We start from the raw sequence: 12730 nt of genomic DNA on the forward strand, positions 1-12730 counted from the left end.
GCATTAGGAAGGATGTTTTGGCTCTAAAGGGAGCTCCATGCAGGTTTACAAGGATGACGCCTGGACTTCAGTGATTAAATTATGAGGGTAGACTAGACAAATTAGGCCTTTATTTCCTAGAATTTAGAAGGCTCAAGTCTTTAGGATATTAAAAGGGGAAGACAAAGTAGATAAACTAAATCCACTGGTTGAAGATTCTAGAAGCCAGGAGTATACTTTAAGAATTAGAACCAGGCCATTCAGGAGAGATATTAGAAAGCACTTCTACGTGCAAAAAGTAGTGTAGGTTTGGAATGTTCTCTTCCTCAAATGGCAGTCAATGCTAATTCAATTGTTAAATTTAAATCTGACATAGAATTTTTTTTAATGAAGCAAGGGTATCAAGGGATGTGGACCCACGGCAGGCAAGTGGAATTAGGCTACAGATCAGCCATTCTTACTGAATGGCAGAGGAGGTTCAAGGGGCTGAATAACCTACCCCTGTTCCTAAGTTCCAAAACCATGTTGATTCTGCCAGATTGCCTTGAAGTTATCTAAGTTCTTTGTTGTAACTTCTTAAAATAATGGATTGTTATGTACAATGAAGAATGGCAAGAAATGTGGCAGAATCATGTGAGAAGTCAAATGAGGTCTATCATGATTCTGGAAACAAATCACAGCATCTTTCAACTAACGTCTATAGGTCAAGACAAGACTCTTGCGAAATAGCAGTGAGTGAGTTTCCTACAATGAAGGATTTTTTCTTGCAAGGGATCATTATTAACTGCAGATCTCACCTTCTCAATATGCAACTTTCTACTGTACCATCTGCCATGAGCAAAATTAGATGCCAAGAATTCTCAGCAGTGCAGATAAACAGCAACTTCAACTAGCTACTTGCTCCAAAAGACCTCCATGTTAGATACCAGGTACCAACATTTCAGGGCACACTCTATGGGCATCTACCACATCCAGCCCATGATCATGGATATTGGCATCCATGTGCCAGCCTCTAAGAATCTTCATGGTCTTCATGCACTGCATCTCTGCACAGGAAGTCACGGGTAGCCTCTGACACCCAGTCAGAGACACAATCAGTCAGCTGCTTGTAGCAATCAGAATCAGATTCCTCTTCTCATAAGGGATGAGAAGCCAAGTGATGGGCAGCCTACCATCCATCTCGACTCTATCCTATTGTGGGCTGTTTTTCTCCTGGAATGAGAAATAGCTGATCTTAGGAGAGATGAAAGTGAATAGCACAGCTGTTAACTTTGGTGCATGCGGCCCAAGCAAATGAGTATGCAGCACTGAAGGCATGCCGTCTTGGCAGTATTGGGGATCAGGGTGCGTGAGAGTACGTGAAGGAAGATGCGCAGGCAATAGTGAGAGTGGTAGAGCATGAGCCTTGGTGGGAGGTGCTGTGGTGGCAAAGATAGAATGCGTGAGAGGTATTGGAGACAGCATGGTGGCACTTATGCTGGCGGAGTGGACAAAATCATTCACATAGCCCTTCTTCCTACCAGGCTGGGCATTTTTCTAGATGGCTGAAACCATATCTACCAGGGTGGCAAGCTCAGACCAGTCTACATAGTCTGGTATAAAACAAAGCACGGTGGATGCTATACATCTGAAACAAAAAAGAAATGGCTGGGAAAACTCAATAGATCTAGCAGCATTGTGGAAAGAAATGGAGTTAATGTTTTAGGTCCAGTGACCCTTCATCAGAACCTGTTTTGCATATAGTTTGCTCATAGTAGATGGTACAGTATAAAATTTTAAACAGTTTTCTAAACTCATAAGCAACTCATCAACAGCTCATGAATTTGGAGGTGAAGCTACTCAAACTTCATTTGCTGCAACTGTGTTTGCCCTGATCAGACTGGCACCCAGAAGCTCATATGTACTTCGGCCGCGACACATTACCATTCCTGGCATCCTTCACGTCTAATTGAACAGAATGAATTTCTCCCACCTACCCTGACCTACTCTAAAAACTTCATTATTTATCTGGTCCCCTTGCCACCTTGCTTCCAGGCAGTCTACCCACTTGGCACAGTCACTGCCATCTTACCCCCAACTCAGCTGGTAACCTATCCACCTCGCACCCTACTTATCTAACACACTTGCAACTTACCCAGCTGGAACCCTACTAAACTAGTACCCTATTCAGCTGACAACTTACTTACCTGGCACCCTACAACCCACCTCTCCCCACTCTCCTGGCGCCCCTAACTTCACACTTACTTTATATACTTGCCATATGACAGCAGCCGTCAAAGTGATTCTCTCTGATTTTATATCTTTATATTTCAGAATACAGGAGCTAACTGCTATGAAAAAGGGATTGTGGTTTGCCCCCCACGAAAGAAGTGTCAGAATAGAAGGATAGTTCCACATTTCTGAAGGAGCCCTGATCAGAATCTCGTGTCAAAATGCAGAGTTCTTGCCTTTCATAAAAAAGGATATGGAGTGGCAGTTTGCATGAGACTACCATTCCTTACAAAATATGGTCATATACTTGTAATAATTGTTCATAGTTATTATTCAATGTCAAGAAATAGAACATCCTGTAATTACTCAGAAAGAGAAAAGAAACAGTAATATTGATACAATGTACTTCTTGATAAACATTCTTGTCAAGGTACTGATTCCATTGTTCTTCTAATTGGACAATGTAGATCAACACGATGAACGTTGTATATGTAGATTTTCATGTTGCATAAGGGGTTTATTACAAAAAAGACATAGCATGAATGGATGTGCAGATGTTTGAATAGAAAACTAACCAGCGGAAAGAAAACTCAGGTAGAAAGCTTAGAAAGAAAAATCAGAGAAAAGGATACTTTTTTTTCCAGATTGTGATAGTATTCTCTACCTCAGGACTTCTGCTTTCTAGTGAAATGATGATAAACATTAGATTAATTGTATAGAGGTTTTATGATTGTAACAAATTAAGAACGTGACAAAGAATGAACCAGATTGCAGAACTGGACAGTTTTTTTTGGTGAATTGATACTCTATATTTATGCAGTTCACTTTAGAGCTTCAAATGATAAAATCCTGCAACATAGAGAGAGGTATTTTAGCCCATTGTTACTGAGCATTTGAGAAAAAACAGTCAAAGAAAAATATAAGCTGAACAGTAAAACTCAGCACAAGTAGTGAGACATAGAGAAATAGATGCATAAGGCTGTGAGTTCAAGTAGAAAAACAAACATGATTCTTGGGTTTATATACTTAGAAGCACTGAACCAAAATAGAAGGAAATAAAGTTTGATTTGTACATAATATTTATTATGTCACAGTTGGTTATCCCAACTAGGAAGTGTGTTAAAATCATATGACGTATATAGCAATGCATTTAGACTGATTACAAGATAAGAAGAAAAGCTTGAGGAACTTTTATCCCTCTGGAACAGAGAGGAGTACTTCTAATAGGGATGTTCAAACTATGAAAAATTATAGATTAAAAAAAAAGGTTGTTTCCAATAGTAGCTGGTGAATCGTGAACAAAGGATTATCTCAGAAAGAGCAAAGGAAGAAGTCAGAAGAAAAGTTTCCATACAAAATTATAAGAATGAGAAATGTTTTATCAGAACAGAGGGCATAATACAATTTACAAAGGAATTGGAATGAAAAGAACAAAAAAGGACATAGGGAAAGAGTAGATAAATACACCAACCCAGTGGATTCAAATGTCTTACATAAACATGCAATTCTTATGACTATTTCTTATTCTAGTCCTTTTTGAAGTCTTTGGTTACCATTAAAAATTTATACCTTGTGAATCAATGGCACGAATGGAGGTTGGTGGATATGATCGCATAGACGTTATGAAGACAGGTTACATGAAGACCATATTTGGGAACTGACCATTCAGCAGTGTGTGACCTTTCAGAAGTTCAGGAAGAAAGGCAAGGGTGGATTTGTTAGTATGTGGTGGAATTATACATTAGTAGGAAATGATCTTGGATTGGATAATGTAAAATTCTCATGGGTGGAGTTAAAAGAAAGGGAAAAAAGACACTGAAGAGAGTAGTCTGTAGGCTCCTGAAAAGTAGCTGTTCTGTACGACAAAGAATAAATGGGAAGATAATGAGGGCATGTGAAAAATGTAGTACATTGATCATGGTTGAATGTAATTTTCATATAGTTTGGGAAAACCAAATTGGCAGAGGTAGCCAAAAGGAAAAATTCATGGTGTGCATTCAGAATAGGTTCCTAGAATAATATGCTATGGATCAACCAGGATTCAGGCTACCTTACCTATTCAGGAATGTGTATTGAGACTTGTTTAATAAATAATCTGAGAATAAAAAAGATCTTTCAGAAAACAGTGACCATAGTAGGGTAGAATTTAGCATTCCATTTGAGATTGAGAATTTGGATTGGAAACAACTGTGCTAAAGTTAATTTTAAAAAACCGAAAGAACTGCAGATGCTGTAAATCAGGAACAAAAACAAAGTCGCTGGAAAAGCTCAGCAGGTCTGGCAGCATCTGTGAAGAAAAGGTCAGAGTTAATGTTTCAGGTCCAGTGACCCTTCCTCAGAACTTCCTCCGTTCTGAGAAAGGGTCACCGGACCTGAAACGTTAACTTGGACTTTTTCTCCACAGATGCTGCCAGACCCGCTGAGCTTTCCCAGCAACTCTTTTTTATTACTAAACTTAATTAAAGGTGATTATATGGGAATGAGAATACAGTTGGCTGCACTGGACTGAGAAAGGGGTTTAGTAGAAAAGATAGCTAAGGATTAATGTCAGATGTTTTGAAATAAAAACATTCATGATTCACATGAAAGATATGTCCCTGTAAGGAAGGTGAATTCTAGGAAGGGGATAAATTGATCATGGATAACCAGGAAAGTTAGGGACAGTATCAAAATGAAAGAAAAATACATGCAATGTGACAAACATTAGTGGTAAATCAGAGTATTGGGAAAGTTTTAAAAACCAGCAAAAGATGACCAAGAAATAATAAACAGAGAGAATAAACTAGGAGGACAAACTACGAGGGACATAAAAAGAGAGTAAGAGCTTCTTTAAATATGTAAAAAAGAGAACATAGGCCCTTTAGACAATGAGACTGAGGAAATAATAATGGGGATGTAAGAAAAGGCAGAGGAGTTGGATCAAGTACTTTGTACCAATCTTCATGGTAGATGATATTAATAGCATTACAAAAAATTACAAAAATAATCAATGGTCTAAGGGAGGAAGAGGGGACACGTGGAAATAAACACAATAAGTATCACTAGAGAAAAAGTACTAGGGCAACTAACTGGCCTAAAAGCTGATATGCCCAATAGATGTGATGGGTTACATCTTAACATTTTAAAACAAATAGCTGCAGAGACAGTGGAGACATTGGTAGTAGTCTTTCAATAAGCCTTAGATTCTGGATAGGTCCTAGGGATTGGAAAAATGCCAATATATTACCCTTAAACATAAAGGGAAGGAGACAAAAGAAACAGCTAACTATGGGCCAGTTAGCTTAGCACCTGTCATTAGAAAAATGTTAGAGTCTATTATAAAGTTTGCAACTGCAAAGTATTTAGAAATACACAACATAATCAAGCAAAGTCAGCATGGTTTCATGAGGGGAGATCATGCATGACAAATTTATTACAGTTCTTTGAAGAGAATAACAAGCAGTTTGGATAAAGGGGAAGCTGTAGATTACAATATTTCTGGATTTCCAAAAATAATTTTGATAAGGTGCCACACTTAAGGCTACTTAATGTGATGAGACCATGATGTTGGGAGAGATATATTGCCACGTGTAAGAGATTGGCTAATTAATAGAAAACAGAAAGTTGGGATAAGGGAGACATTTACAGGATGGCAATCCCTAATTAGTGCCACAGGAATCTGTACTGGGGCCATGATTATTTATAAGATATTAATAATTTGGATAATGGAGGTGAAAGTACTATCATCAAGTTTGCTGATAACACAAAAATAGATGGGAAGGCAAGCAGCAAGGATGACACAAGGAGCGTTCAGAGTGATATAGACAAAGGGCAAAGATTTGGCAGATTGCATACAATGTGGGAAATTGCAAGGTTTTGCACTTCAGCAGGAAGAATATGAGAGCAGAATATTATTTAAATGAGGACAGATCTCAGAAAGCTGCTGCATTGAGGATTTAGATGTCCTGATACATGAATCACAGAAAAGTTAGTACCCGGTTCAGTTGTTATTCGGGAATACAAGTGCGGTGCTGGTCTTTATTTTTAAGGCAATGGAGTATAAAATAGGGAGATCTTGCTAAAACTACACAAGGCATTGGTCAGACCACAGCCAGAATTTTATGAACAGTTTCGGTCCCTTTATCTAAAGAAGAACATACTAGCATTGGAGACAGTCCAGAGAAGGTTCGCTGGGTTAATAGCGGGTATGGAGAAATTTTTGTATGAGAAGTTTGAGTAGTTTGGCCTGATGCTCAATGGAGTTTAGAAAAATGAGAGACATTTTTGAAACATTATATTCTTATGGGGCTTGACAAAGTAGTTGTGAAGAGGTTGTTTCCCCTCGTACAAGAGTCTAGAACTAGACAGAAAAATCTCAAGAGTAGGGATTCTTCTATTTAAGGCTGGGATGAGGAAGAACGGAGGGCAGTGAATCTGTTAAATTAGTAAACACAGCGGGCTGTCATTAAACATATTCAAGGCTGAGAAAGACACATTTCTAATCATTAATGGTTATGGGGATAAGGCAGAAAAGTGGAGTTGCTAAATATCAGATCAGTCACGTTCCGCTCCAACATCTTATTATCTTATCATGGAGCATATTCAGGCATCCTGAAATAAAAAATTGATAAAGCATCAGAGAACATCAAATTTTCACGGCTATTTTTATGAATTACTGGACTATTTAACTGCAAAAGGAATCACAGCCAATCCTGATCACATAAAACACTTATGTTTTTATACCAAGTACTTTAAAGACAATTAAGTATTTTTGAAATATAGATACCTTTAATGTAACAAATACAGCAGTCAAATTGTACAATGTCCTGTGATAATTACACTTCACCAACACCTTCCAGCCCAACAAGTTCACCTGGGCAATCTCCAACACATCCCTCGCTTTCCTGGACCTCTCAGTCTCCATCTCAGGTAACCAGCTAGAAACTGATGTCTACTTCAAGCCCACAGACTCCCACAGCTACCTAGAATACCCACCCACCCTCCTGCAAAAATTCCATCCCCATTCTCAATTCCTCCGCCGCATCTGCTCCCACGATGAGGCATTCCACTCCCGCACATCCCAGATGTCCACGTTCAAGGACTGCAACTTTCCCCACGCAGTGGACAAGAACGCCCTTGACCGCGTCTCCTGCAACACATCCCTCACACCCCACCCCCGCCACAACCGCCTGAAGAGGATCCCCCTCGTTCTTACATATCACCCCACCAACCTCTGGATACAACGTAACATCCTCCGACACTTCAGCCATCTACAATCCAACCCCACCACCCAAGACATTTTTCCATCCCCACCCTTGTCTGCCTTCCAGAGAGACCACACTCTCCGTGACTCCCTTGTCCGCTCCACATTCCCCTCCAACTCCACCACACCCGGCACCTACCCATGCAACCGCAGGAAGTGCTACACTTGCCCCCAGACCTCCTCCTTCACCCCCATCCCAGGCCCCAAGATGACTTTCCATATTAAGCAGATGTTCACCTGCACATCTGCCAATGTGGTATATTGTATCCACTGCACCCGGTGTGGTTTCCTCTACATTGGGGAAACCAAGCGGAGGCATGGAGACTGCTTTGCAGAACACCTCCGCTCGGTTCGCAATAGACAACTGCACCTCCCAGTCGCAAACCATTTTAACTCCCTCTCCTATTCCTCAGACGACATGTCCATCATGGGCCTCCTGCAGTGCCACAATGATGCCACCCAAAGGATGCAGGAACAGCAACTCATATTCCGCTTGGGAACCCTGCAGCCCAATGGTATCAATGTGGGCTTCACAAGCTTCAAAATCTCCCCTTCCCCCACTGCATCCCTAAACCAGCCCAGCTCGTCCTTCCCCCACTGCATCCCAAAAGCAGCCCAGCCTGTCCCCGCTTCCCTAACCCGTTCTTCCTCTCACCCATCCCTTCCTCCCACCTCAAACCGCACCTCCATTTCCTTTCTACTAACCTCATCCGGCCTCCTTGGCCTGTCCGTCTTCCCTGGACTGACCTATCCCCTCCCTACCTATACTCTCCTCTCCACCTATCTTCTCCTCTATCCATCTTCAGTCCGCCTCCCCCTCTCTCCCTATTTATTCCAGAACCGTCTCCCTATCCCCCTCTCTCATGAAGGGTCTAGGCCTGAAATGTCAGCTTTTGTGCTCCTGAGATGCTGCTTGGCCTGCTGTGTTCATCCAGCTACACACTTTGTTATCTTGATAATTACAGATTAGCCATTGGCTAAGGACCAAATTTTGGCCAGTACAGCAGGGAGAAATCCTCTGCTGTCTTCAAAATAATTATTTTGTAATTATTGAGACAGCAGACAAAACAAGGTCTCAACCAAAAGACATGTGCAACAGTTCAGCACTTTTAGAACATGCTAATCTTGATATTCAAACTCAAGTGGGACTTGAACCCACATTTTCTGCTGATGCTGGAGTCAGATTTTGGAAGAGGGGTCCAGAACTGAAACGTCAGCTTTCCTGCTCCTCGAGATGCTGCCCGGACGTGCTGTGTTCCTACAGCTCCACACTGTGTTACCACTTCCACGACAGGTTGCTGGACCTAATTCGCTTCCTAAATTAATGGAAGTGAAATCTTATGGCAACGTCTTCAGCAAATCCCAAATAAGAACTGATTAAATTCGTATCCAGTTTAAAAGAAAATGAGCAATTGTTTTTCAGCTGAGAGACTTGGTTAATTACTGAACAAAATTACTGTATTATTAATAATGCTAAACACGTTCGATTTTTAAATAATTCATTTTTTCTGATTTCTTCAAATGAAAGTAGAATCACAGAACCGTTAGGAAGACCATTCGGTTTAATGTGTCTGTTCTGGCCCTCTGAAGGAACAATTCACGTCAGAGTCACTCCTTGCCGTTTCCTGATAACCTAATATTTTGTTTCCTCTTCAGACAATCGTGCAATTCCCTTTCGAAAAGGCTCGCCTATCTCCAAAACATCTTTGGGCAATGCGTTTCCAGATCCTATCCAATTATTACATGAAAAAATTACCTCATATGGCCAGAACTCCATGTAATCGGAATTGTTTTTTGGTGCATGTTTGTTCCAGCTAACTTGCACTTCTAACATTAGTTCACTGAGAACGAGAACCACACGCCCGACTGGCGTCAGGTTAATTATAATACACAGATTATTCTCTATTACTAAAATAGTGATCAATCTCGGCTGTTAACTATGTTCTCCTTTACTAAGATGACCTTTGACAACGGACTCCTTTACTAAGATGGCCGCAAATGCGGCATCGCTGGTTTCCTGTTGCTTGGCATTGTGGGAATGGTGATGGTGACTTCCAGAGTTCCAAGACTGTCAGGTATTACAGCAAATGAATTCTTAATTAATATTTCTTGTATGGTGGATTGTCAGCCGCACTTTGGTTGGTGGTGGAGATTGTTCATACCGGTTTGGGAATGTAAGGACAGTTGTTTTTTTTTGTCGTGAGTTGATTACTCACTTTAGATAAATGGTTATCTCGTCGTTTCTGATTCACTATACTCGTTGTGTTGCGGTAGCTCAGGTGGTTAAGTCATTGGGTAAACAGTCCGGAAACTTCAGCTTATATTCTGGGTACATGGGTCCTACCATCGCCGACTATAATGAAAAACTAGTCTAATGCTGGCCGTGAAGCTATTCCGATGTCTATACCAAACGCAAACAAGGAAATTGCTGGGGAAACTCCGTAGGTCTGGCAGCATCAGTGGAGTGGGAAAACGAGTTAATGATTTGAATCCAGTATGCACTTCTTCCGAACTTTGACTTTAATTGATGTCTTTACTTGTCTGGCCCGCATGACTCCAGTCTCAATGTGTGCTTTCCCCTGAAGTGATCAAGCAAATTTCTCTATTGTATCAAACTGCGACAAAGTCTGACACCAGATGAACCAAGGCTTTGATCTAAGCTGCAGAAATGACTGCAGCAATCTCAGCTTGTTGACTCCCTGAAATCCTCTTTACTAATACATTGCCAAATGTGCCATAATTGAGAGGGCTGCCCTGCAGACTGATGAAGCAAGTCATACTCACTAATCATAACTTACACCACCATTATATCTTGGGATATGCTGCCACACTGGCAGGAGATATCCAGTAGACAGTAGTTGCTGGAGTAGGCCATTTGGCCCTTCGAACCAGCACCACCATTCATTATGATCATGGCTGATCATCCACAATCAGTATCCTGTTCCTGCCTTATCCCCATAACCCTTCATTCCACTCTCTTTAAGAGCTTGATCCATATCTTTCTTGAAAGTATCCAGAGAGTTGGCCTCCACTGCCTTCTGGGGCAGAGCATTCCATATGTCCACCACAATCTGGGTGAAGACGTTTTTCCGCAACTCTGTTTTAAATGGTCTATCCCTTATTTTTAAACTGTGTCCTCTGGTTCTGGACTCACCCATCAGTGGAAACATGCTTCCTGCCTCCACAGTGTCCAATCCCTTAATAATCTTATACGTCTCAATCAGATCCCCTCTCATCCTTCTAAACTCGACCGTATACAAGCCCAGTCGCTCCAGTCTTTCAACATATGATAGTCCCACCATTCCAGGAATTGACCTCATGAACCTGCGCTGCACTCCCTCAATAGCAAGAATGTCCTTCCTCAAATTTGGAGACCAAAACTGCACACAATACTCCAGGTGCAGTCTCACCAGGGCCCTGTACAGCTGCAGAAGGACCTCTTTGCTCCTGTACTCAATTCCTCTTGTTATGAAGGCCAGCATGCTATTAGTTTTCTTCACTGCCTGCTGTACCTCCATGCTTGCTTTCATTGGCTGATGTACAATAACACCTAGATCTCATTGTACTTCCCCTTTACCTAACTTGACTCCACTTGAGATAATGGTGTAATGTTGTGCGGTCAGGAAGGATTTGCCCTTGGGATCCCAACAGGCCAATGAAGACTCCACTTGCTTTTGTTCAAACCACTTGGAAGAAGTATTGAGGGTTTTAAGGGCACAGAATGCACTCTGGGGTACATCAGTGTTCACCACCAAGTGTTGCTCTGTAGAGATGGCCGAGTGTGAAGGTACATAGCTGCTTCAGTGTATCTGTGGCAGGGGCTGAGGGAACTCCACGAGGGAAAGCCTGCATCTGAGAATGACAATAGGAATGACCACTGCACAGACCTTTTGAAGACGTGGGTGTAGTCTTCAAATTGAGGATATACTGCACGATGTTGATCGGCACTACATGATGCTAGTAATGAATAGATTCAAATGGGTCTGGCATCTCAAAACTACACCCTTGAGACTCTTTGGGCCATCAGCAGCAAAATTGTAGTCATCCTAATCTGTGTTCTAATCAACAGGCTGTAAAATTATGGCCCAACATGTTCCCCATTGCAACGTTCTCCTGCAGCAAGTGATGACCCTGGTTCAACAACGAGTGCAAGAAGGTATATCAGGAGCAGAACTAGCCATATCTAACAATGAGGTGTCATAGAACATAGAACATAGAACATAGAACAGTACAGCACAGAACAGGCCCTTCAGCCCACAATGTTGTGCCGACCATTGATCCTCATGTATGCACCCTCAAATTTCTGTGACCAGTTCTGGTAGGTCTTCACAACGTAGACATGATTCTGTTAGTCACTTAGCTCTGTCTATCACTTGCTGTTTATGCTGTTTGGCATGCAAATAGTCCCGTTTGGTAGCTTCAACAGGTATGCCTGATGCTGCTTCTGGCATGCACTTCTGCAATCTCCATTGAACCAAAATTGATTCCTGGCTTGACTGTAGTGATTCAACAGTTCTTTAGGCTAGAGTAAGGAATGCCGTGAGGTTCCCAAAGGTTAGCCCTGCTCTTCCTGATCTATAGTAATAACCTAGTTTTATGACTATAAAACACAATTTCAAAATTAGAAAATGGCATAAAATATGGCTGTATTGCAAACTGTAGGAAGATTAGTGATGAACGTCAAGAGGAAACAGGCTGGGAGAATGGGCCGAATAGTGGCAGATGAAGTTTAATTTATAAGTGTAAAGTGATTTATTTTGATCAAAATAACAAAATAAAATTCAACTTCTAATGGGAAAGCACAACAGAGGAATTTGGAGATGCACATGCACAAATCACACAAGATGGCAGACAGGTTAAGAAAGTGATTAACAAATAGTGTGGAATTCTGAGCTTCAAATATAAAACGCATAGAGTCAAATACACAGTTCAGCCTAATCTGGAGCAGAATCCAGTTCTCGTGGCTGCACTTTAGGAAGGTTTGATGAAGCGGAAAAAACATTCACTAGAATATTTCCAGAACATAGCTTGGAAAAGCTGGAGCTGTTGCAGTAGTAAAGATTTGATAGGGACATTCAAAACTACAAGTGGTCTGGTTTGAGTAGCTAGAGGCAAACTGTTCCCAATGGTGGAAGAATCAAGAACCAGAGGACTGTACTGCCATACAGAATAAATGTCCTCTATAAATAAAAACAAGTGCCACAAAAGTTCCACAAGTGAGTTAATAAAATAAACTCCTTTGAAATGGTGATCTTGTGAAACAGTCTGATAAGTGTAAGATCAAAAGGTAGGTAAGAA

At 41.2% G+C, this 12730-nt stretch overlaps 1 protein-coding gene across 1 annotated transcript in view; it reads left to right on the forward strand.

Moving 5' to 3' along the window:
- The first annotated feature begins 9461 nt into the window (after positions 1 to 9461).
- Positions 9462 to 12730, forward strand: part of mtif2 (mitochondrial translational initiation factor 2) — a 49404-nt gene continuing 46135 nt past the window's right edge. The window contains exon 1 of the mRNA XM_059648518.1: positions 9462 to 9507. The gene's annotated coding sequence lies outside the window, so the exon portion shown is untranslated. The remainder of the gene's footprint in view (positions 9508 to 12730) is intronic.

This window comes from Stegostoma tigrinum, chromosome 9 (assembly GCF_030684315.1).
Source record: "Stegostoma tigrinum isolate sSteTig4 chromosome 9, sSteTig4.hap1, whole genome shotgun sequence".
In the NCBI taxonomy this organism is placed as follows: Eukaryota; Metazoa; Chordata; class Chondrichthyes; order Orectolobiformes; family Stegostomatidae; genus Stegostoma; species Stegostoma tigrinum.